Source organism: Octopus bimaculoides, chromosome 18 (assembly GCF_001194135.2).
Source record: "Octopus bimaculoides isolate UCB-OBI-ISO-001 chromosome 18, ASM119413v2, whole genome shotgun sequence".
Taxonomy (NCBI): Eukaryota; Metazoa; Mollusca; class Cephalopoda; order Octopoda; family Octopodidae; genus Octopus; species Octopus bimaculoides.
The window spans coordinates 24308255-24334709 of NC_068998.1; the positions used below are offsets into that span (position 1 = coordinate 24308255).

The following is a 26455-nucleotide window of genomic DNA, read 5'->3' on the forward strand; positions in this document are numbered from 1 at the left end:
TATATATATATATATATATATATATAACTTATACCTATATACTGATATATTTATACAGAAAAATAAATATATATATATATATACACACACACATATATACATACGCACACACAAAAATATATAGCTGTAATTTTTCAATACAAGCACTTGAACAAGTCTCTATACGATGCAAAGCAAACACATTTGTGCACATATATGTAATAAATACACACATGGTGCATCCAAAAGTCAGTTTTGTTGAAATGCGTGGATTTTCTCGAGGCACATATCACCAGGCAGCTATTATCTGCTACTGGTGAGCCATCCAAACAATGAAGAGAGTAAATTTCTAGCATACTCATAGTACAGTACTGCTCTGATTCATCTATTGCATACAAAGTTTACATTTTCTGTTAGTCTGCTTGTCATTCTGCTACACATTTTGTATGTCCATTGGGACAGCATATGGAGTTTATAGCTAATCGGTCTCTACATATCAAGCAAAATCATTTCCCAGAAAACAGCAATGTTCTGTCTTATTTGCAATTTACTAAAACCTTAATCTTTGCTATGTTTACCTTAGTAGTTTTAGGTTTAGCTTCTCTACTTGGAATTTCCTCTCTAATTCCCCATATAATTTCAGTTATGAGAATTAGATCACTAGAATATAGGAGTTCCCATGAACAGTTAGTCTTAAACACCTCTGTGATGGCCTGTAGAATTATGAAGAATAACAGAGGACAGAAGACTAAATCTTAAAGGACACCTATTTTTTTCCTTTTATATTTTACTTTTTCAGTCATTAAACTGCAGACATGCTGGGGCACTGACTTAGAGAATTTTTAGTCAAATTATTGACCTCAAGCCTGTCTCTCTTTAAAGCCTGGTACTTATTCTACTGGTTTCTTTTGCAGAACTGATAAGTTGCAGGGACATAAACACACCAACACCAGTTATCAAATTGTAGGGGGATGTAAACACAGATACAAGCACACACACACATAACTATAAGTATACGTGTCTATTTGATGGGCTTCTTTCATGTTCTATCTGCCAAAACTACTCATGAGGCTTTGGTCAGCCAAGGCTATGGTAGAAGATACTTGCTTAAGGTTCCACACAGTGGAACTGAACCTCAAGCCATGTGATTGAGAAGCAAGCTTCTACCACAGTCACATTTGTGCCATGCCACCTATCTTTATGCTAAAAATATCATTGAAATTGTTGTCAGCTCTCACTACACAGAATCTTTGTACATAGCTTGTATATCACTCACAAGCTATTCATCTATATCTAGTTTCCTTGAGGACCATCAAATTACTAAACATGTCGCTCTGTCAAACACCTACAAATCAACAAATGCTTGTTTATTCTTAATCAAGTATTTTGCCTGCAGTTACCTCAGTGGGAAGATTGCATCTGTATTACCACTTGCAGGCACAAAACCAAACTGCATCTCATCTATGACTCTCTTTATGTTCTTCATAACCAGATACAGTAATTAGATTTCTCTATTGTTACTTCTATCTAAGGCATCCACTTTGCCTTTACAATGAAATTGCTATGCCAGTCCTTGAGTATAACACCTTCCTTTATAACTAGATTGATGGTACATGTGGTAATCATATATCTTACATCAGCAGATATTTTGAGCATCTCAGCAACTATTGTTTAAGGATCAACAGATCATGAAAATTACACATTTTTACCATAAGAGAGAAATTTTTCTCCATGGTAACTGAAGTGAATTTACCTTTAGCAGCTGAATTATGTCACAAACATATTTTAACTAACCTAAAGTTCGTTTATGCCTAAGAACTGCTTGGTGCTGATATTACAGTGTTTATCATGACCGTGGAGGTCTAGTGGTGCAAATTAGTCAATGTTCTTGACTGTATTTTAGTTAAAGCCATGGCTTTGACTAGGTCTTCCCAGAGTTGCCTCACTTTGATATTTCCCATTGATAATGACTAAAGAGCTAGAAACATTGATGTCTGAGAGTCCGACAGGAGGCAGCAATAGTAAGATGTAGTATTTTTACAACTTTTTAACATAAGAGAGAATTTGTTTCTCCACAATAAGTGCAGTGAAATTGCCTATAGCAGTTGAAATATATTACAACATATTTTAAATAACTTAAAGTTTGTGTGTGTGTGTGTGTGTTGTGCTTGTGTTTGTCCCCTACAACTATTTAACAACCAATGTTCTTTCGTTTACACCCCCATAACAGCAGTTTGTCAAAAGTGACAAATAGAATAAATACCAGGTTTTTAAAAAATTAGTACTCAGGCTGATTTGTTTGCCTAAAACTCTTCAGGGCTACCACAGCATGGCCCCAGGCAAGACAGAAACAAATAAAAGGATATATATATATATATATATATATAGAAGAATCATATTAACTCATGAGACATTGGTTAGCTAGAGCCTACAGCAGAAGACTCTTGCCTAAAGTGCCACACAGTGGGATTGAACCTGAAACCTATGTGGTTGCAAAGTAAGCGTGTTTACCACACACCTATGCCAGTGCCTATTGTACCATAAAGCCAAGTTTAAATAAAAATAAAGAAAACAAAGTTGAGAAATGAACGACCATCATCATCAAATGTCCATTTTCCATGCTACCATGGGTTAGATATGGTTTGACCAGCTGCACTAGTCTTCAGTCTGTTTTGACTTGGTTTCTATGGCTTGATGCCCTTTCTAATACCAACCACTCCACAGAGTGTACTGAGTGCCTTTTACATGCCACCAGCACAGGTGCCATTCATGCATCACTGGTACAGTCATGCACCATAGTATTTGTTTCTCTGTTTGGAGAGATCAAATCTCACAGAGTATTATGGTATTTGCATACTCTGGGAGCAATAACATGATATCAGAAATGAAGTACTACAGTTGATTAAGTCAATTTCTCATCTTCAATAAAATCATCTGCAAGGTCAAGCCAATAAAACAGCCTCACCTAACAAAAATAACAGCCAATTTCTCATTAAACTTTATCTTTGAAAAATATATATATAAAGAAGGATAAAGTAGTTGAACGGCATATCCTGTTTGTTTTAAAGATGAAATGGTAATTGCTGAATCACTAGGTGTAGTGTGTTTAGATATATCTAAGGTCCATCAACAAAAAAATAAAACAACACAAGTAGGAGAGGAAGGGGCAGAATGCTATACTAGAATATTTACTTCTACAATTAATTTAGTCTGCTTCACACATCTTCAGCCTACAGACAACAGAAGATTGCATACTTGTTTTCTACGAAGCTAGCAGAAAGCAGAGCAACCATAGCTAATGTAAATCCAGCAACTTAATTGACACTTCGGATTGAAACCTGAACTGTAGTGACAAGAAAGAGTTCACATTTAGTGTTCTGTATGCTACACCTCCATACTCCAACATATTACTCTTACAACAAGGGGTGACCAATAAAGACCTCTATAGAGACTTTCCCCTGATATCAAAGGGGGTCAGAGCCAGGAGACTCCATTTTGCTGGGCACTGCTACTAAGCCAGGGACAAATGCATTAGGGATCTATTACTCTAGGAACTAATGCACAGCCATACAGCCATAGGACCAGTGGATTCAACTAACTACAGCATGTGTTGGTGGACTAATGATTGGTAGCAGCTCCTCAGTTCATTAGTTGAAGTCAGCAATGGAAGACAGGTACTATTGGAAGAACGTCTGTGCAAATTATAGTAACTCAATCTAAAGAAAGGAACACTGCTAGTTTTCCTGCCAATATCATCAATCATCATATTTTGCGTTGTAAACTTTGTGCTCTGAGATCATCCCTACTCAATAAGAACACAAATATTTTTGAGTTCTATACTTTTATTAGTTCACCTAGAAAGCAATACTCCAAAATAATGAGGGGTGAGTCAGAATTTTAAACTCAGAATGCACAGAACCAGTATAGATATTGCAAAGCATCCCTCTCAACTCTAACAATCCAATGAAGACCTTAGGCTGGTACTTTATTTATCAACACAACAAATTTAACCCTAATGGGATTTGAACTTGGTGTTCAGTCAACCACTGTAAATACCTACAGGCATGGGCCCGGGAACAGGGGGTGCAGGTGGTGCAAGTGCACCCCCTAGAATTTTTGCGGAGTGCAGAACCAAAATTTGCAGCCCTACTTATTTTACTCAGGTTTACAAAACCGTGAATAAAAAAGTGATGTGTAAAAAGTACCTTGACGTTAGGTTCCTTCTCAAAGAACAAATCACAAAAATAAATAACAGAAAAAAAAAAACAAGACCAAATTTGTAAAAAATTTTGGACCTGGGTTTGCACCCCCTAAGCAAATTTCGTTCCTGAGCCACTGCCTACAGGATACCAAATTTGATGCCATAACAACTCTGACAATTCATCACTACTGAAAAGTTTTAAAGCATACTTTACAGATAATTAAAGAGTCATCCTTGCACATGCATGTGTGCAAGCGCATTCGTGCATACACATACATATGTACACGCATGTATGATACATACCTATGGAATGTGCCAGTAGGTATTTAGAAGATCATAGTCCATATGAGGACTTAGTACTCGTATTATGTACAGTACATACATTTATTTTTTATTATAGCAAACAGCCATATGGAGAGTTCGTTTGTTTCACAAGTTTAGTCAATAGAGTGACCGAATGTGCCATTTACTCTTTTACAGATTATGGGAGTTTTGCTGAGGATATGCTAGGGTGCCACATTGACATTTATTGGCAAATGACTTCATGTCATTCCTCATGCAGAGGAATTCAGAGTTTATCTGACCCTGGCACAAAGCGAAATTAGCCATATAAGATGTGAAACAATAAGTCCAGAATAGCTTTTATGCTTCTGTTTATATATCAAAACTAAAAACCAAAATTACTAAGTAAATAATGAAAAATTGATTCTTCACAAGAGACAGTTTATTTAGTGGTGTTGCTGTTACTTAGAAATGCTTATTCTTTCTTCAACACCTTTTATTCCCCACAAAGACATTATATATATATAATTTTATATATATATACATCTGTCATTATAAATGTTCATCTACAACAGTTAATATTTTGCTTCAAGTCTCAGTCTTGGTGATTACAAAGGTCATGAAAATGAGAATGCAGCTGTTTTTTGCACCTGTGTTAAACTATTTAAACTATTTCACCATATATCATTGCACCAAAACAAAAACAAAACAAAGAAAAGATGTTGAATTTGAAATCAAATAATTATACCATTACACTGGTGAGATAGTAGAGCTTGTCTGTGTTTAGCCAAAGATTTGGCATTTTCTATAGTGTTCTTGTTGGTGGTGATGTTCTATATTTTACTACCTGTTCTGAACTGCATCATTAATCAATATATTTAACTCTTTCAGGGCCACTTAAAGATATACAAGTTCAATTTGTTGATACACCTTAGCTTTGGAAGATGTAAAAACAGTTATAAATTTTGAGATAGTAATTTTTCACTACTAAGCTGAAATTCTATCATGAATATAATGTGAAAAGACATTCTACTGAAGTATACAAGACATTGTTTTATTAGTTAGATCTGAAAGAAGTGACTATAGTTGCTAGTTACTGCAGCCTCTACAAGACTGGAAAATTGCCATGGTAAATATTCATCTAGAATAGTTACAAGTCAATGGCTGCAGGAAAAACACAGACAGGGAGGGAATGCATGAGGGTCAATATTTTGGGCAAGAGAAACTGTTGGATGAGAGCACAACTGTTAGTGTACTGACTGAGAAGTGAACACTATATGGTTGACCAAAAAAGAATGACTAATAGGTCTGAAGTGGCTAAGTAGATGGCGAATAAGACCAGTTAGCTAAAATTATCACAGGCCACTTTAGTATCAAAAATGAAGTGATAAAAGTAACAGCACATTTGTAGATCAGAAGAACAATACATTGATAGAGATCAACAGCAGAAGAGTTTGTTAGAGCTATTTGACGACCTACAAAAGTGCAGTATATTGCCTTTAGTAGATAACATAGAATTAGGGAAGTGAGCATTAAGATTGTGTATTAAATATGTAGAGAGTATCAACATGAAAATGATACTAAAGATATGAGATCAACATAAGAATATTTCATTAAAGATGTGAGATCAACTGTATAGCAGCATACTAAAGAAATGCACTCAATATTAGGTATTACAGTGAAGATGTGGATATCATCAGTATAAGAACATTAAATTATCCGAATCAACATTAGTCAATGTGACAATGTGAGATCAACATCATAACAGTACATTAAAGATGTGAAGTTAATATTCTAATATTAATAGAAGGTGGTGAGCTGGCAGAAACGTTAGCACACAAGGAAAAATGCTTGGCAGCAGTTCATTTGTCTTTACGTTGAGTTCAAATTCTGCTGGGGTCGATGTTACCTTTCTTCATTTCAAGGTTGATGAAATAAGTACCAGTTGAACACTGGGGTTGATGTAATCAACTCATCACCTCGCACAAAATTTCTGGCCTTGTGCCAAAATTTGAAACCAATATTATTATGTTAATTAAGGTGGCGTGCTGGCAGAATCATTAGCACACTGGGAAAAATGTTTAGCAGCATTTCGTCTGTCTTTACATTCTGAGTTCAAATTCCACTGAGGTCGACTTTACCTTTCATCCTTTAGGAGTTGATAAAATAATTGATCCCTGGGGTTCATTTAATCAACCTATCCCTCTCACGAAACTGCTGGCCTTGTGCTAAAATCTGAAATCGAATTTATAATATTAATAAAGAAGGCGAATAAACATCAATATAGTGCACTGAGGATGTGAGTGTTAACTTTACAAGATTATATTAAAGATATGGAATCTACATTTGAGTATTATTAAAGAGGTGGACAACATTAGAACATTATTGAAGATATAGAATCAACATGTGAAGATTAACCCCTTAACATTCAGATTTCCCTGTGAAACGTATTGCTTATTTATTCACATTGTTTTGAATTAATTAGGCACTATCTTGAGGGGTCAACATTAAGAATAGTATGTTTAAAATGTTAGTTCAGCATTAGAACAAGATATTAAAGAAATGGACATACATAAAAATGTATAGGTGTCAAAATAAGGATAAAACACTTGAATATAGAAGCTTTTTCAATTTAACCAGCTAGAAATATTGAGTAAATCTCCATTAAATCACACACTATTATTTTAGTAAAGGAAGGATGCACTATATATCTATAAGTTCTATCACTGAGAAGTCTGTTATCTTTCTTTCACCAGATTTTATGTAAAGCTTTTCACTAAAGAAAGTGTTTTTTTACGATTTAGCCAAAAATTTACTCAGGAAGCTGAAATTGAAACTGGATAAAATTGTTGGTGAAGCAGCAAATATGAACAGTGTTCATAGAGATTTGACCACAAAAACAAAGGAAGGTTGTCTGCTTGTAATATATGTTAACTGTAATGGTCAAACTCTTAAATCTTGTTATCCAAGATACAATGACAAACACTGAACAAAACTGAGTCTCAGCAACTTTCTAGGGGCCAGTCCCAGATGGTATGCACTCTGTGAAAGCACCATGATCATCAAAAAACACACCACAGGGTGTAACTAGGTGGTTGTGTAGATATGAACAGGTAAAAACTAGAGTAGAATAACTGCCTCTTCACTCAACTGAGATCAAATAAACATATGCAGATAGCAATGCAGTGTGATGGATCATTTATCCTGAAATTAATAGTCATAGACAAACAGAATTAGTGAATACCTCTAGAGAAAGACTGCATAAGTTATATTGCCTCCATCCTCCAAAACAACTATTGATTCCAGAAATGGCATAAACTTTGAAAGTGTTTGGAAATGGACTAAAAGGTTCGAGGAAATCATCCCAAGGAACATGATATACAATTCTTATTAAGAAGGAAGTGTTTTACAGAAAAAAAAAGCAATTTTTGTCAGTTGCTAGCTCAGGGTAATTCTCAATGGAAATGCCATTACCAAAAGCTGCCATCACATATCTACATATCACAATCACTCTGTATAAGGTTAATGCAGAAATGGAGTTATGATTTCATGATAATGATTAAGACATACTTTGCGTTTCATTATATTATCATTAATCTTGATACGACAGATGAGTAAAATGACTTCTGTCAATTTACTGTTTTGCATTAAAGCAGAAAGGTAATCTACACAGTGTGTCACTCACCATTTACATTTGTCAGGTACACAGGCAACTGTAATCGATGTTTCTAAAACCGTTCACAAGAACAATCTTTCTACTACCATTCTTCTACAAAATGATTAGAATCTTTCCTACTATTTCTACTACACCACACTCTGCAAGACCATTTCTTCAGTGGCCTAAGATAAATATAGGCATTACTGAGAAGTGCAATGGGTCAAATGTGACTAAACAGTGTGGCGATATTAAAAGCTAAGTGGAAGTGTGCCAATATGTCTATTGCCAAAAATGTTGATAATTTTGCTGCTAAAGAAAGCAGAAAATTATTTTTCAGAGTGAAAATTGTGTGATTTTGAGCTAACTCTTTCTCATCAAACATACAAAGACTTACAAATACGTATTATGCATTTATCTTCTTATTTTTATTGTGTCTGGGGAGAGTAATTTTCTTATTGTGCCTTAAAATTTAACACACTCACCGATAAAATTTCCACTTATTTTTCATTTTATTTTCTTAAAATTTTCGTTGCATCTTGCAACCTTATCAAAAGTCTTAACTGCCCCTTCTTATTTTTAGCTTTCATCTTTTGTTTGTTTTAGTCATTAGAATGTAGCTGGGGCTCTGTCTTGGAGGGTTTTAGCCAAACAAATTGATTCCAGTACTAAAGTTTTAGTTATGGGAGATTTAAACAAACCAAGACCAGTTTTCACCTAACAGCTAAGAAAAACACAAACATAAAATATACATATATATATGCACACACATATGTACATATAAATACACATATACATAAATACGTGTGTATATATATATATATATATATATAGGAAAATAAAAAATAATAATAAGGCAGAATGCTAAACTGAAAGCATATTTTAATATAGATGTGTATAAGGAGGATTACAAAGGATTTCAAAAGGATTTCTAACCAGCTTTCATTGCATGCCAAATTTTCAAGAAGAGGGAGAATGAAAATGTTTTTTGCAAAAAAAAAAAAAAAAAAACATATAAAAAAAATAATATATAAAAAAATAAATATACCAATACATTATATTGTCTTTGAGCTTTTAAAGTTCAATGGTACTCCATGTAGATAATTATTAGAAAGAGTAGGATGCATGGAATTAAAAGTTGTGTTTACAAGAGAGGGGATAAAAGTTTATGTGTTAAGTAGGAAGTGTGGTGTCAAAATAGGAAGTGTGTGTAAGGGAAGACAATTCTGTGGGTTTTAAACTCTTTAGTTGGAGTTCTGGACTCTTTGTCAACAGGAAGTTTACGTCTATTCTTAGAGAAATAAACTGTGATTTCAAACCAATGGATCAATATATGCAGCTAATTTTTAGCTGTATACACATAATTTTTAGTTGTATACACATAATCATTGGAGTGTTGGACAAAATGCCTGGTAGTATTTTTTCTGACTCTTTACACAAGTGTTTCCCCACCTATTTTCTCTTAGGCCACACTATAACTTTCCAGAAAAATGTATGCCTCACCGGTGGTCAGAAAAAAACAACCTTATTTTTAATATTGTATCACAATTATTTAATACAAAAGAATCTACTGGTAATTCTTTTAAGTACTGAGTACGAAAAGAAGTACCTTTTTGACTTACAAAGAAAAAGTGAATCAGTTTAATGAGTACCTTGTGCTTGGTGAGTACATCACTACATCCCACCACAATTTTTTCAGGCCCAAGTAGTGGGGCATATACTCAATGTTGGAAATCATTGCTTTACATGCTGAGATCAAATCCTGCTGATTGATCATTGTCTTTTATTCTTTCCATTTTGATAAAATAACATACTAGTCAAGAGTTGTGGATTGAGCAATGGACTAAATACCTTACATTACTTGATTCAGTTTTTTTCATTAGAAGGCCTCCTGTGATCATACTGGTTCCACTTTAAATCAGCCCTTGCCTTTCTCTCAGGCATTATCAGTAGTTTAGGGGAGAGGCACATGGCTTAGTGGTTAGGATATTCAGCTCACAATTATAAGGTCATCAGTTCAATACCCAGCAGCGCATTGTGTTCTTGAGAAAGACACTTCATTTCACAGTTCTCCAGGACACTCAGCTGGCAAAAATTAATAGTATCTATATTTCAAAGGGCCAACCTGATCATATCCTGTGTCATGCTAACTCTCCCTGAGAACTAAATGAAGAGTATACTTGCCTGTGGAGCACTCAGTGACTTGCTCATTAATTTCATGAGCAAGCTATTCTGTTGATCAGATCAACTGAAACCCTCATCATTGTAGTCGATGGAGTGCCGGTTAGGGAAGTGGAACTTGCTACATAATAGATAATTTGTTGGTCTTCCATAGAAAATGTCATTCAAGCCTATGTTGTGAAGAGGAATTTCCATGTGCAGCTACTTAGTCAACTCTGACTGATGGAGGTCTTAAGGTCAATATTAGCATAACATATTCAAATTGAAGGTCACCATTAGGACACAATATGAGTGCAAGAAGAAAATGTAAAAATCGGTCAGCTCAAGCTACGAAAGGTCAACATTGAGAGACTTTATTGGTGTTTGGAGACTACCATTATGTTAGTTCAGTGTAGCAGCTAAGATTTCACATAAGGATATTGCTTTACCACTGAATTATCAATAATCTGTGTCAAATGAGAGAACAAAACTATTTGGGAATATTCCAAAGAAATGTTATTATAACAATTTGTAATAGAGTTGTTTTTATCATAATCATCATTACTTTTATTTTTACTATTATTATTATTATTATTATCTTTATTTTTACTATTATCATTATTATTATTATTTTACTAGCTATTGTTATTATCATCATCATTTTTACTATTATTATTATTACTACTATTTTTACTGTAATTATTATTATTTTTAATATTATTATTATGATTATTATCATTATTATTTTCTTTCTATAAAAATACATTGAACATAAAAATACAAGCAAAAATGTCATTTTCTCTTCAGAATTGATACATACATACATACATACATACACACATATATATATATATATTATACGCTATGTCTAGCTTCGTTTATGGAGACTGTCCAAACACTGCTGTATTTGTGGTTATATAGTAGAAATATTTGGATTATTTATGTGAAATATATTGGTATGGTCTATGAATAAGTCAGTATCTTTGAAATACAAAAGCAAAACCTAATAGTATTTGGATGATGTCCATAAATTCCATCAAGTTGAATAATGTTCTCAAGACTACCCTTAGGCCCTTAGATATTTTGCTATCATTATCTTAGTTATTGCTACTTATCCAATCACCTAGGGAAAAATAACTCTTCTGTCATTTACAGTGAGTCTTTCTCACACAGTGATATTCAAGTTTCCAGAGGTATGTAGCAGTGACTTTGTTCCTGAAGTGATATATTTTCTTCCTCAATTTATAAAAATGCCCTTCAGTTTTCTTCACAACTATTGGTTGCAGAGAATCTAAAAAACAGCAGTTCCTTTATTGAACACTGAGTAGTAGAAAAGTCTTGAGCCAGTTATTGTTGGAGTCCTGTATAATTGGTTGATATTATTATGGTTTTGAAGGTGGCAAGCTGCCAGAATCATTAGTACACTGAATGAAATGCTTAATGATATTTTGTATGTCTTCACATTCTGAGTTCCAATTCTGCTCAGGTCAAATTTGCCTTTCATCCTTTCGGAATCAATAAGATAAATACCAGCTGACTACTGAAGGCAATGTAATTAACTTACAACTTCACCTGAAATTGCTAGCCTTGTGCCAAAATTTCAAATTATTATTATTGTAGCTGTAGTCTAACCCCAGGTCAACTCTGATCGAATAAATTTAGGACAGAGACCATGAGTATCCCATTTTTTGTTAAGATAAGCAGAGTGTGTAATTTAAAAGAGATTTAGACTGCTATTTCTTGTAGGTCATGAGACTACACAACGGTTCAAAATACACTGCAGCATATCACTGGTACTTCTTTTATTAGCCCCAGAATGATGAAAGACAATGCCTGTCCAAACCAAATCTAAACTCGTGACATATTGGTATGAAACAAAATACTATAAACTCATTTATGGTATAGTCCAATCCATGCCAGCATGGAAAATAGACACTAAATGGTGGTGGTGGTGGTGGTAGCGGCAGTGGCAGTGGTGGTCTGACACTGTTATCCTTCTGTGCACTCTTCACAATATTGCAACAGCTTAATACGGTTCATTGTATCAGTTCTGGTATATATACATTAATCTGTTTACTTCTTGCTTCTCTTTTTTTCTTTCTTTCTTTCTTTATTTCTTTATTTACTTATTTATTTATGTGATTTTCTGGCAGGTAGAAAATCTATTCATGGATTGCAAAGCTTATTTGGGTTTGCCAAATCCAGTGTTAGCCAAGTATTTTAGAATGACCTGGGTTGATCTTCATGGCAACTATATTGCTATATGCATGAACTTCCATACAAAAAGCTCATATGTATAGAGCTTCATGTATCAAGCTCTATGGTTAAAGCATCATACATGCAGTAGAAATATCACCACAGCCAAAATAAAAAAAAAAGATTAAATAAATAAACAAATAAGACACCAGAATCATGACCACAGCCACTGGAGTAACCTTTACATGTTTAATCAACCAGCTGGAATTGGGTTTTTTCCTCATCTCCAAATTACATTCTATCATGTTGACCAAATGGAAGATGACACTGGATAATGTAGCCTTGTGATAATGTAGCCTTTGGTCATGAATGACCATGGGATTGCATCTAGACAGTTCCCTTCTGAGGCACAAGCCCAGGCATGGTTGTTTATGGAAAACCAGCAGTTGTCCTTGCATACTAGCCTCTCCTCTCCATGCCACCAACGTCATCCTAGGAAAAAGCAAAGCCTAACACAGCTTGGCTCCAGTGACATCGCAATTAATTTCTACAGCTGAAGGAACTGGAGAACGTGAAATAAAATGTGTTATTCAAGAACCTAACACACAGCTTGGTCTAAAAATCAAACTCACTACCACATGATTGTGAGCCTGACATTCTAACACTGAGCTATGTACCTTCACTAATGTAGCCTTAGATAAACTACAAATAAAGATGATCCAGGTACAAGTGATCTTTTTTAACACAGGTCTGCTCAACCAGATTCTTCATGGCGACGAGCTGGTAGAATCGTTAGCACGCCAGGCGAAATGCTTCGTGGTATTTTGTCTGCTGCTACGTTCTTAGTTCAAATTCCACCGAGGTCAACTTTGCCTTTCATCCTTTCGGGGTCGATAAATTAAGTACCAGTTATGCACTTGGGTCCATGTAATCGACTTAATACCTTTGTCTGTCTTTGTTTGTCCCCTCTATGTTTAGCTCCTTGTGGGCAATAAAGAAATAAGATTCTTCATGGGTCTGGACAATGATACTACTTCTGAGCAATATGATAGTTTCAGTAGCATTGCAGTTTTTCTATGAGAAGAGATTGCTAGACCTTTCATCGACCTTTTAACATTCTTAAAGAAAGGGTCAGTGCCAAAGCTTTCTACTTATCTCTTCTCAGTATGCAATATAACTGATTCCAAGAGAGACAGGAAGAAGAATCGTTCCCAATAATTCTAATTTGTTTATTAAGTTAGCCTTAACAGGATTTGAACTCAGAGTACAGACAGTTGGAGTAAATACCATAAAGTGTCCTGTTTGATGCTCTAGTAATCCTGCCAATTCATCACTCACAGCAATATTCAATATTGAAATATTGCTTTCAATTTTGGTGCAAGGCCAGCGATTTTGAGAGCAGGGATAAATTGATTACATTGACCCCAGTAGTCAACACTTTCTTATTTTGTCAACCTTGAATCTGAACACAAAAGATAGCCCAGCATGCTAACACTTCTGCCAGTTTGCCACCTTTCAATACTGAAATACCAGACAGTAAAGTGAGTATCAGCATATTTAATGGATGGGACATTAAAATCTAAAATAAGATCATTTATGTAATGAGAGAAATACAACAATTAGTTGATGATTAATATAATTGTTTTCATTGTTGTTGTTGCTATTTAGCCCTGGTTCAGGTTAATCCTAACAGAACAGACATTTGATCAAAGGAACTCCAGCCATGATCATTTATTTTTTAATATATATTTTGAATGAAATTATCAAATGTTTCCTTCCTTGTTTAAAATTATGAAGTGAAACTTGAAGAAGTGTTGTCAGTATTTCTAGCAGGTTGTACTACTGTATTTATGGCTAACTACCTCAGTGGATTGATTTAATATATGGTCGAATATTTGAAGAAAGAAAAATATTTGCTGATGATAATATAACTTTCCAGCATTTTCTGAAATCTCAGAGATTAAGATCAAGGACAAACCTACAGAAAAGCTACACTGAGGGAGCAAGACACTGAGGAAGTTCAATGCTGACATAAACATTACCAGCTATATAAACAATTATGGGGGAAGCTATAGAAAAGGACAAAACCATGACTAATAATAAGATTCTTATCTAATTCAATAATAACAATAGTAATTTCTAACATTGGTACAAGGCCAGAAATTATAGAAGGAATGAGTCAATTACATTGATCCAATATTTGTTTGGTACATTATGTAAGATAAAGATGACCAAAGCTAGGTTTGAACTCAGAATGTAAAGAACCAAAATAAATACTGCAAGGCATTTTTCCCAACAACAATGCTTCTGCCAATACACCACCTTTTGTAATTATTGCTTCAAACATAGGCACAAGGCCTGAAGTTTGGTAGGAGTGAGTTAGTTGAATAAATCATCCCTTAAATCTTATTGAGCCTGAAAGGATGACTGAAAAAGTTTATCTCAGCAAGATTTGAACTCCCAATATAAAGAAAGAGCTGGAATAAATAGCTCTAGTCATTTTGTCTGACCTTGTGCTAATTCTGCCCAACAGCTGCTCACTAATAGTTGTTTCTAACACAGAGCACAGATATGGGGCCTAAATTTAGTAGGAGGGGTTAGTCAATTAAATCAACAAGTGTACTTTACCATTATAATATTATATCAAACCCAGACAGATGAAAGACAAAGTTGACTTTAATGGGATTTGAACTTCAAACATAAAGAAGTGGAAGAAATGCCACAAGCTACTTCATATCCAACATTCTAATGATTCCACCAATTCATCACCTTCAATATAGACCTAAGGATTGTTCTTTTTGGGTTTTTTTTTTTTTTTGGTTTTTTTTTTGCAGTAGGATGGAATAATCAATAACCTGGTACTTTATTTATTGTGCCAAATAGGATGAAAGACAAAGCTGACCTCTGAATTTTGAACTCAAAATTAAGACAGCTACAAGAAATGCTGATACTCTAACAATTCTGACAATCTACTGTTCTTTAACAATTGTTTCTCATATTAGCAAAAAGCCAAAAATTTCAGGGAAGAGGGGTAGTCAATTAAATTGGCTCCAGTATTGAATAGTATGGTGTCATCTCATAAATCATGCGGTTTTTTTCAATTGCATGAATTAAGTAGGAGGGGGATGGGATAAACTACCTGCATCAACTTGCTATAGAAACAGGTAGTAATTTTACCTTGCACTTATTCTTAGAACAAGTTTTCAAGAGTGCTGTTCAATTTTAACAGTTGTTTTCCCAAAGCTATAATGGAAGTGACATAGGAACATATTCGGCATATTCTGCTTTATAAGCTCGATATAAGCAGCAACACAATGGAAAGTGCAAGGAATATAAATGCAATATATAGGGATCGGACAATTAGCATAAGCCAATGTCAATGGTGGTTCCAGAAATTTCAAGTCAGAAACTACAGCCTAGAAGACGAGCCTCAGCTTGGAAGATCTGTAGAGCTCAACAGGGACATCCTGCAAACTCTGTTGAGGAAGTAGCTGAGAAACTTGGATTTGGTCATTCAACCATTCAACACCTGCCTGCCATCAGAAAAATCAGCAAATTGGGTCAATGGGTTCCTAACAAACTTTCTGAGTCTAATCGCACCCAGAAAGTGAATGCTTGCTCTTCTTTGCTGTCATGTCTCACAAATGAACCTTTTTCGGGCTGAACAGTGACTGGTGATGAGAAATGGCTTCTCTATAAAAATGTCAGGCCCCAAAGACAGTGGGTAGTGAAAGGAGAAACACTGGCACTCTAGGCTAAAGAAGGTCTTCACCCATGTAAGGTGTTGTTATCTGTTTGGTGGGATATGAAAGGTTTAGTCCACTTCGAAGTTTTAAACTCAAACCAAATGACAACAAAGGAGACCTACGGTGAGCAGCTTAAGTCAGTGATAGAAGAAACATGACCATCTTTGGTTTCAAGACGAAAGGTGTTTTTCTATCAGGATAATGCTTGGCCACATACAGTGAGGATGACATTCCAAGGGCTGGAGCAGCTTGAATGGGAAACAATGCTCCACCCACCATATTTGCCGGACATTGCCCCATTTGATTATCATTTATTCAGTAGTCTTCAAAATTATTTGGATGCAAAAAATATGAATTCTGTAGATGAGGTCAGAACAGTACAGGAGGAGTATTTTTCGTCATGGACAAATGAATTTTGGAAGAAGGGCTTTGCAAGTCTACCAAAAAGATGGAAGTGCATTGTAGAAAATGAAGGAGATTATATTTGAGATTAGAAAAAGAACTTTTGTTTATCTTAATTTTGAAAAATAAAAGAAGTATTAAAAAACCGATTTATTTATGGGATGACCCAATACTTTATTTTATTAACTCCAAGAGGGAGAGGCAGGAAAAAAAAGTTAATCTTAACAGGATTTGGATTCAGAAACGTAAGTGCTAGAACAAATACCACAATAACTCATTTTGTCCAGTGCTCTCATATTTCTATAAATTCAGTGCCCTAAATAATTATTTCTAATACAAGCACATCATGGAGCCAACAAGCACTGAGTGTGAAATTTAGAAGGAAGGTTTACCTAATTGAATCAACTTCAATACATTTGTGGTATTTTATTTTATTAGCCCTGATAAGATGAAATGCAAAGCTTATTTCAGAGGAATATCAAAACAAAATGTGTAGGGCCATCACAATATACGGAAAAGTTATTTCAGTTCTATAAAAAAATAATCCATTTTACTAAAGGCCTGAAATTATAGGGGAAGGGGGCTAGTCAATTTCATCAACCCCAGTACTTGACTGGTACTCATTTTATCAATTCCAAAAGGATGAAAGGCAAAGTCGATTTTGAACTCAGAACATACAGTCATGAGATCATATGTCATAAGATCACCATGTCATGCACATGTGGTTGTGATGTATGTGCCCTTATCAGACAGGTAGTCATGATGGACATATTGGGCTTTGTATATTTGTACCCCATTGTCACTTCGATAGTATGCATTACTCTCTCATTCTAGCTGGAGAAGAAGAAGAAGAAGAAAAAGATTGAGGACAATGACCACCACCACTACCATAACAATAACAGCAAGAATGCTGACAGTAATTATAATGATTTCCATAGGCCGTGCATTTTAGGAAAAAGGTATAATCACAATATATAATAATTGTTGTACTGGACATTATTTCATCAATGATTCAGTAGGACCAAAGGCAAAGTTGGCCTTAGCAGGTTTTAAACTCAGAACATAAAAAGATCTAACTATGTACCGCAAGACATTTTGTCCATTTTTCAATAAATTATGGCAATCTGCTGCAAGTAGAACAGAGGAAAGAAAGAATCTTTCATTGTTGCTGGAAGGGAGATATGAACTAGCAAGATTTGAACTAAGTAAGCTATCTAGTTCAACGTTCTATGTTTTTGTCATTTCACTAGCAATCAACACTATATTAAACTACTTTCTTTTTCTTTCCTCCATACAAAGGCATTTAACAAGGCCAATTTTGAAATTATAGAAAATTAGTGAATGAAAAAGAACTTTGATAGTTTCTACAGAACAATCTAAAGTTTTGTTTATAATGCTCCCAAAATATCTTTATCTAAAAGGTCAAAGAATTACAGACTCAAATTTGAATGCTGCACTATAATTTACTTTGAAGAAAGTAAATTTATTTTTACATCTTATAATAGCAAATAACTTCCAATTTATATTGAAATATTTTTAAGATCAATGAAAATAGTTAAAGCTCTTTTAATTTTAACAGAAAATTATTTCTATTGTGTTCAGTATCTATTTTCTAATAATTGTTTATTCTTTCCTGCCAGTAAGATTCAATAACAAAAGTTCTATCAACTAAGAATGGCGCTGACGTATTATTTCAGTATTTTATTTCCATACATTTCCTGTTGTACATATAACAAATTTGTAAGCATGAATTCAAGTGCCACTCTATGTGTATTTTCAACACAGAAACCTTATTTGGTATTCCTAATTAGCATATATATATATGCATTAGACTGCATATGGTTGAGTGGATAAGATATTAGACAACTAGCAAAGAGGTTACTAGCTTGAATTGCATCATTGGCGTTATACTAAGTCTGTTGTCAAGGCATTTCACTCACATATGACAAACACAACTCAGCTGAAAATAGTGGCTTCAGCAGTAGCAAAACTTACAAAGGAGCATTTGTAAGTTTATGGCACTATGCTCAATTTTTGCCTTAGTTAAAGCTTGCACAGTGAAAAGCATTTCCAAAAGAATCTAATTAAACAAGATATATTAATTAAGGTAATTTGCAGTGGTGTTTAGAGAACTCTACAAAGGAGCTTACGGTTGGTTGCTTTGAGTTGATGAGTAAAAGAACCTGATGACTGGAAGGGTTTCTCTTTGTTCAGAGTAAGAACGTAAGATAAATCATATTTTCTCAAGTACTGTTGTAAGCAAATTGGTTAAAGCAGTGTTTCTAACAGAAGCAGATAACCGTGAGGATTGAAAAAGTGGCAGATGAAAGAACTATATGGATAGAAACTCCATTCGTCTTCTCATTTATAATGTGTGAAGGGGAAAGGTAAAAAAAATTCACTGATGTCTTGAGGAGGCCTTATATCAGACAGAATGAGAAGTACTGAGATAAAGGCCTTTCTTTACAATATGCGTTGTTATGGAATAACCTAGGGTCAATCCTGACACTATATATCTTTGCTTGTAAATGTCATTGTAGCATCAGCACCAGAAGCAGCAGTAGTGGTAGTAGTTTTTACTCATGCATATAGTGTTATGCTTATTCTAAGTCTTGCTATGTGCTATAATGTAACAATTCATATCCTCTCAATCAATGTCTTCAAGATTCTTCTTCTCTATGAAAGTAATTTCAGTTCACTTACATGATACAACTGTCTTTCAGAAAATCAAAAAAAAAATATATATATCATTAAAATTACATTTTTTATAAATTTGTGGTTTTCAACCATGAAAATGTTTTAAGAAACATATATTTAAATAAATAAATATGAAAAAGAAAGAGAATTATTCATACATCTGTCTAATGTACCCATCTCTGAGTAACTACATGTAAAAGTGTATACATATTAAAACACACAGATATCTATCAATAATTGAATTGCAAAACAGCTATGTATAATTTTGAAAATGATACACAAAGTATACAGACTTCACCTGAAGAGAATGCACTGACAACAATATAATCTGTGTTAGCTTCTTGCGTGTGATCTTGCAACAAAGTATTTTCATAATGGATCGTTAATGTTCAGCATCATTAGAAGTAGGTGTGCATATTCCTAATATTTATTTGACTGAGTATCACAAATATTTATTTCACTCAGAGCAAAATTAATTTCTATACAGAATTCAAAACATTTGTCGAGCTGTGTATTATGATATCTCATTAGTTAAAAGTAGGCAAGATGTTAGGGAAGTTTTGGAGGAACTTGAATAATACATATTCAAGTAATGTACAGAGATTATGTTCAGCCTACTTTGCTCACGCTTTTTTTCAAAATATTTCAAAGAGATTTCAATTCAAGCACTGTGGAGCAACAAATCAGTTGCAGCCTGTACTGATTCTGGTTTTCACCTGTCTTACAAGTTACTTGGCAACCACACTGGTGCTGGTGGTACAAAAATAATGTGACTGGCATTAGGTAAGGCATCCAACCAGAGAAATCATACCAAAGCAAACATTGCTGCATAGACCACAAAGCAATTCTCCTTTCTTTTCAATACTGCTAAGCCATCTGACCCATGCCAGTATGGAAGACAGACATTAAAAGATGGATGACAAGGAAAATGATGACACATGCATACACATAGACCCACACTTACACTTCATACATACGTACATACAAACACACACACACACATACATACATGTGTGCCTGTATGTATGCAAATATGTATTCTTTTATTCTTTTACTTGTTTCAGTTATTTGACTGCAGCCATGCTGGAGTACTGCCTTTTGGTAGGAAAATTGACCCCCAGGACTTATTCTTTGTAAGCTTAGTACTTATTCTATCAGTCTCTTTTGCCAAACCACTGGTTTACAGGGGCGTAAACACACCAACATAGGTTGTCAAGTGATGGTGGGGAGACAAGCACAGACACACAAATATACATATATCTATATATACAATAGGCTTCTTTCATTTTCCATCTACCAAATCTACTCACAAAGCTTTGGTCATCCCAAGGATATAGTAGATGACATTTACCCAAGGTGCCATGCAGTGGGACAGAACCTAAAACCATGTGATTGGGAAGCAAGCTTCTTACCACACAGCCAGACCTGTATCTTTATGTTCCAAGAATATCTTGTGACAGTGGTTTAGTATTTTCGTAAATCAGTATTCTCGTAAACATTTTAATGTTTTTATGTATATTAATTTCTTCTTTAACTAGTTTCAGTCATATCCATGCCCAAGTATTGTCTTCATAGGTTTTAGTTGATTATATTCATCTGAGTACTCATCTCATAGATCACAAGCCAACACCTCAGTTCAGTTTGGTCCAACTCTAACCGATACACCTGGTCATTCCTCTGAAGTACATCAACCTTCAGGAATTACCTTTCTGCTTATGCCTTTCAAAATTACCAGTTTAAATGAATCATTGATATGATCAATCTCTTTATTGAGGGCCTGCAATGTCCATGGACACTGAATATTCTTCCAAATCAAGTATTATTGATATAATAAGCATATGTACTCGCTGTATCCAAAATATTGAGTTTGGGTTATGTAAAATATATTTCAAAATATTTTTGCAGCTAAAAGGCAGCAAGCCAGGCAAAATGCTTAGTAGCATTTCGTCCATCTCTAGATTCTGAGTTTAATTTCATGTTGAGGTCAACTCTGTCTGTCATCCTTTCAGAGATCGATAAAAATAAATACTAGTTGAGCATTTGGGTCGATACCCCACCCACTGAGCTATATTTCTTACATTTAAATATACTCACACACAAAGATAGGCAAAAACTAGTGGTTCATGATCAAATAGAGGAAAAATTCAAAATAGACAACAGGTAAATTGTACAGGACATGACAAGACACAAATATGGATGCTACTCTTGCCTCATCATCTATCGACTGAAGATCGAAGCTGTCTTGAGACATTGTGAATAGAAATCTTCACTTCAGAATGCCAGAAGATTTATAGCAAAAGTTACAGAGGAAGAGTGCGAGAAGAACTGGTCAACAAAATGTGACACAAGAATATGAACACTTAGGAAAAATTAGGTACAATAAATTATTTAGTCAGTCAGCTAACAAAACAAAATAACATAATTGGTTTCAAATTTTAGCATAACGCCCACAATTTTAGCGGAGGGGCATGTAAATTATATCAACTCCAGTGTCTAGCTGGTACTTATCCTATTGACCCAGAAAGGATGAAAGGCAAAGTTGACCTCGGTGCAATTTGAACTCAGAACACTAAAGATGAATGAAATTCCACATAGCATTTTGTCTGGCATGATAATGATTCTGCCAGTTTGCTGTTTTAAATGACATTTATTATTAAAAAGTGAGAGTCTATTGACTGGTGTGGAAAGAAAAGCAAAAAAAAAACAGGAACAATCGTGTACAAATGCAACACAAAGAGAAAAATTGTTGAAATTAAGAGGAAAATAGATACTGATCATCAGACGATATTCCTTGAACAAAGAAAGAAATATTGTGGAGATTAACAGGCGATGAATCCAAGTTCAAAAAACACACATGGATCCAACATCATCCCTCATTTTGAATCCGGGATTTGTCCCCATTAACGAGGGTGGTCAGATCTACCTCAATACCATAGCATCTGCCCTCACATCATCTCGCTATCTTGCCCAGTTTTGGGCATCCTCCCTTCTCAAGCCAACCCTCCTAGTCTCCTCCTCCACCTGTCCCCTCCACATTTTCCTCAGCCTACCTCACTTTTGCTGTCCATTTACTTCAAACACTAGCACGCTCTTCATAATATGCTTCTCATCCCTCTTTAACACATGCCTATACCACTGCACTCCATTCGTCCTTGCCAGTCATTTCACTGATTCCTCCAACCCCAGCCTCAGTCCTCCTCTTATCAAAACAGCCTCACGCCACACATTTCTCTCAGCAGTGCTCTCTCGGTTCTTCTCAAAATTGTCATCTCTCTCTTTCTCTCTCTCTCAAATACCATGTCTCACTCCCATACAGCATTGCAGCTCTCACACAACTCCTATAGACCTTTCCTTTCGTCTTCAATGAGAACCTTTTCCCATATCATAACGCTTCACATTCCCTGAACTTCACCCAGCCAAGTCTTGCTCTTGCTGTCACAGCAGCTTCACATCTACCACTTACATCCACCCTCTCACCCAAATAACAAAACCCCCTCACTGTCTCCACCTCATCACATGGTGTTTCCACCGACTTCGCTAACCCTCCAGCTCCATAGGAAATCAGAAAGGCAATGTGGGAAAAGTTACAAGAGAGAGAGAGAAGAAGAGACAGAGAGATGAACAAACAAGATGGATAGAGAGAGAGAGAGAGAGAGAGAGAGAGAAGTAAGATAAAAGGAACAAAAAGGTGTTTGAGAAATAAAATAAGATATTAATGTAGACAAAAAAAGGACATGTGGTGTTACAATTAAATAGTAAAATGTTAAGCACAAACAGTATGTAAAATGCACAGGAGAAGATAAGGTAAGACACAAATATGGCTACCACTCTAAACCACATAGCTGTCAATTGAAGATCAAAGCAATTTCAACACATTATCTATAGGATTTCTCACTTCAGAATTTCATCAGGGAATGGGGGTGTAAGGCACAACAAAAACTTGTGTGTGTTCACTTAACTATTTAGCATTCAGATAACTCTGTCAAAAGTAATGCTTGTTTATTCAAATTGTTTTGAATCAATCATGCATAATCTCACAGCTTTGAGGTTCCAATGATGTGATTGTTTATTTTTTAAAATTACATTGTAGCGGGGTTTGATGGGCCAGATTTGGTTGGCTTGAACATAACACAGGTTGAGTACTGAAGCTAGATTTTGCCAGTTTAACTCTTTAACATTCAGGTTACCTCATCAAATGTAAGGCTTATTTATTCACATTGTTTAAATTAATAATTCGTTATCTTGTAACTTTTGAAACTTTGATATGATTATATATTATTAGAATGACATTGTAAGGTAGGTGTGAGAGTAGAGATCTGACCAGTTTGAACATAAAACAGGTTGAATATTTGAGCTGGATATGGCTGGTTTAAATACTAAAGGGTTACAACTTAAAAGATTAAGTGACAAAAAAAAAATTATTAAGCACTATTATAATGAATTTATAAATAAATATGACTTATAATAGCAGTATCTGCAGAAATTCTATGGTTAGTTTGAAAACTGTAAAATAGTTGGAAGTCTAAAGACAACCATGAAATATATATTTATATATGCAGAGATATAATGACATAAATATATGCATACAAACATCTCTTACATTTTGCTTCTTGTTTGTTTTATTTAGTCATTGGACTGTGGCCATGTTCAGGCACCACTCTGAAGGGTTTTAGTCAAATCAACCGCAGTACTTGTGTTTTCAAGCTTGGTATTTACTCTACTGGTCTCTTAAGTTGAACAAACCAACACAGGTTTTCAAGTGGTGGTGGAGGACAAACACAAAGCCACTCACATATATGCATACATACACACACACAAATGTGTGTGTGTGTATATATATATATAGAAAGAGAGAGAGAGAAAGAGAGAGAGAGAGAGAGAGAGAGAGAGAGAGAAAGAGAGAGAGAGAGAAAGAGAGAGAGAGAATGGAGAAAAAGAAGAGAGAGAGATCTATACAAATACACACACACACATGTATGATGATGATGATGATATAAAATGGGCTTCTTTCAGTTTCCAGCGACAAAAGCCATTTACAAAGCTTTGGTTAGCCCAGGGTTATAGTAGAGGACATTTACCCAAGATGCCACACAGAGGGACTGAACCTGGAATGTGTGATTTGGAAGCAAACTTCTTACCACACAGCCATGCCTGCACTGATATACATACGATTTTTGCATTCATATAGTGGACTTTCAGCACATTGTTATTTTATATACTAAGATACACTGCCATTTTAAAAATACTTTACACAAACAGAGAGGCGGGGGAGTGAGAGGATGAAATATTCGGCAGGCCCCGCATATCTTTCTTCTCCTGACATTAATAATAAGTACATATTTATATATAATTACTGGAGAGAATGTCATTCTAGATATCTGCACCTCTGCAAGCTATAATCCTATGAGTGAAACAAATATTTGCAAATAGAAGAAGATAAAATGAGATAAATATGACTGAGCATTTTATAATTAGAGTTAAACATATGATATATTTAGAATTCTATTATTATTGTCAGGTCCATATGTAAAAAAGATGTCTTTCTAAAGCTATTCGACAGTGTTTAAAGTGCTTTGTAGTGTTTATACATCCCAGTAGACATAATAAAATGTGGAACTTAAAAGGGTTTGTTTTTGAAGCTTTCAAACATGAAAAAAATCATTCCCGCCTCAAACAGCTTGTCTTTTCAGCAGTCATAGTCAACACAGAATTAAATGTCCTTCCATTTAAACTAAGGCAGGGTGAAATTTGAGACAGATTTTGCTGTTATTCTAGAAGGGCGGCTGACAACATAGAGTAAATATAATTGTTTGATTAAATAGATTTAATGAATTGAATTAAATAATTGAATCCAACAGTATGGAATAATCTAAATTGGAGTCTACAACACTGAAATTTCGATTAGTTTATTGTAATAATCTAATCAAAATTTCAATGTTGCAGACTTCAGTTTTGAATATTCCATACTATTAGATTCAACTCCAATTTAGGTTATTTAATTCAATTGATTAAATCTGTTTAATCACTTAATCAATATAATCTTCCTTATATAAATCTACAGGAAGATTATATTAGAGTAAACAAAGTACGCATACACACACTGACACAGACAGACACATACACTGTGGCACACGCTCATTTATGCAGATACAATTATCTTTCATTTGTTTCAGTCGTTGCGGCCATGCTGGGGCACTGCTTTGAAGAATTTTTAGTCAAATGAATCAACCCCAGTACTTACAATTTTTTTTTTTTAAACCTGGTACTTCTTCTACCTGTCTCTTTGGCTGAACTGATAAGTTATGAGCATAAACACAGACAATGACAAGACTGGTCAAACACTCATACACACACACACAGATAGATATATATATATATGCAACAGGCTTCTTTCAGTTTCCATCTACCAAATCCACTCACAAGGTTTTGGCCAAGCTAGAGCTATAGTAGAGGACACTTGATCAAGGTTCCACATAGTGGGGCTGAACATGGAACCATATAGTTGGGAAGCAAATTTCTTACCCACACATGCCATATATATATATGTATATATATAAAGGCTTACTACAACTCTCGGCAAGAGAGGCAGAGTGTTGTGAAAGACTCATCAAAGCCGCAAATGTACAAGATGCTATGGCAGGCTGTACAGGAGACAAGTCGCCAGGCTTGGATGGCCAACCCTACGAACTCTATTGTCATACGCCAGACTTGTTTGGAGGCATCTTGGCAGCAAAAAGAGAGTATCCCCGTTTCTGCTATATATATATATATATATATATAATATAAATAATATATAAATATAAATAATATATAAATATATGCATATATACATACATATATGTACATACCTACATATATATGTATATATACATGCATATATGGGTACAGGAAATCAAAAAAACATTAAACACAATGAGAAATGAAAACATAAAAACAAAAACATAGAAAACAAACATTTTTTCGAACAATGAAAAAAACAAACAGAGAAACGAGACATGCAACATAAAGAGTAAACCCCTTCTTTAGTTGTCCCTGTTTCATCTACTCTGCGTTTCGAAGGTAAGGACAATACGCAACTTTGTTGAAACAGTCCTTGCCGCAAAGCAAATTAAATAAAATTTGGGATTTTTGCGGAAG

At 34.7% G+C, this 26455-nt stretch overlaps 1 long non-coding RNA gene across 2 annotated transcripts in view; it reads right to left on the reverse strand.

Annotated features, from left to right (window-relative positions):
• The window catches only part of LOC128249930 (uncharacterized), a 44064-nt gene that overhangs the window by 10507 nt on the left and 7102 nt on the right, over positions 1 to 26455 (reverse strand). The window contains exon 1 of one of the 2 annotated variants that reach the window (XR_008266078.1): positions 9172 to 9282. The exons of the other annotated variant lie outside the window; for it this stretch is intronic. This is a non-coding gene — a long non-coding RNA (uncharacterized LOC128249930). Of the gene's footprint in view, positions 1 to 9171; positions 9283 to 26455 lie in introns of those variants that run through there. 2 annotated transcript variants of the gene reach the window in all.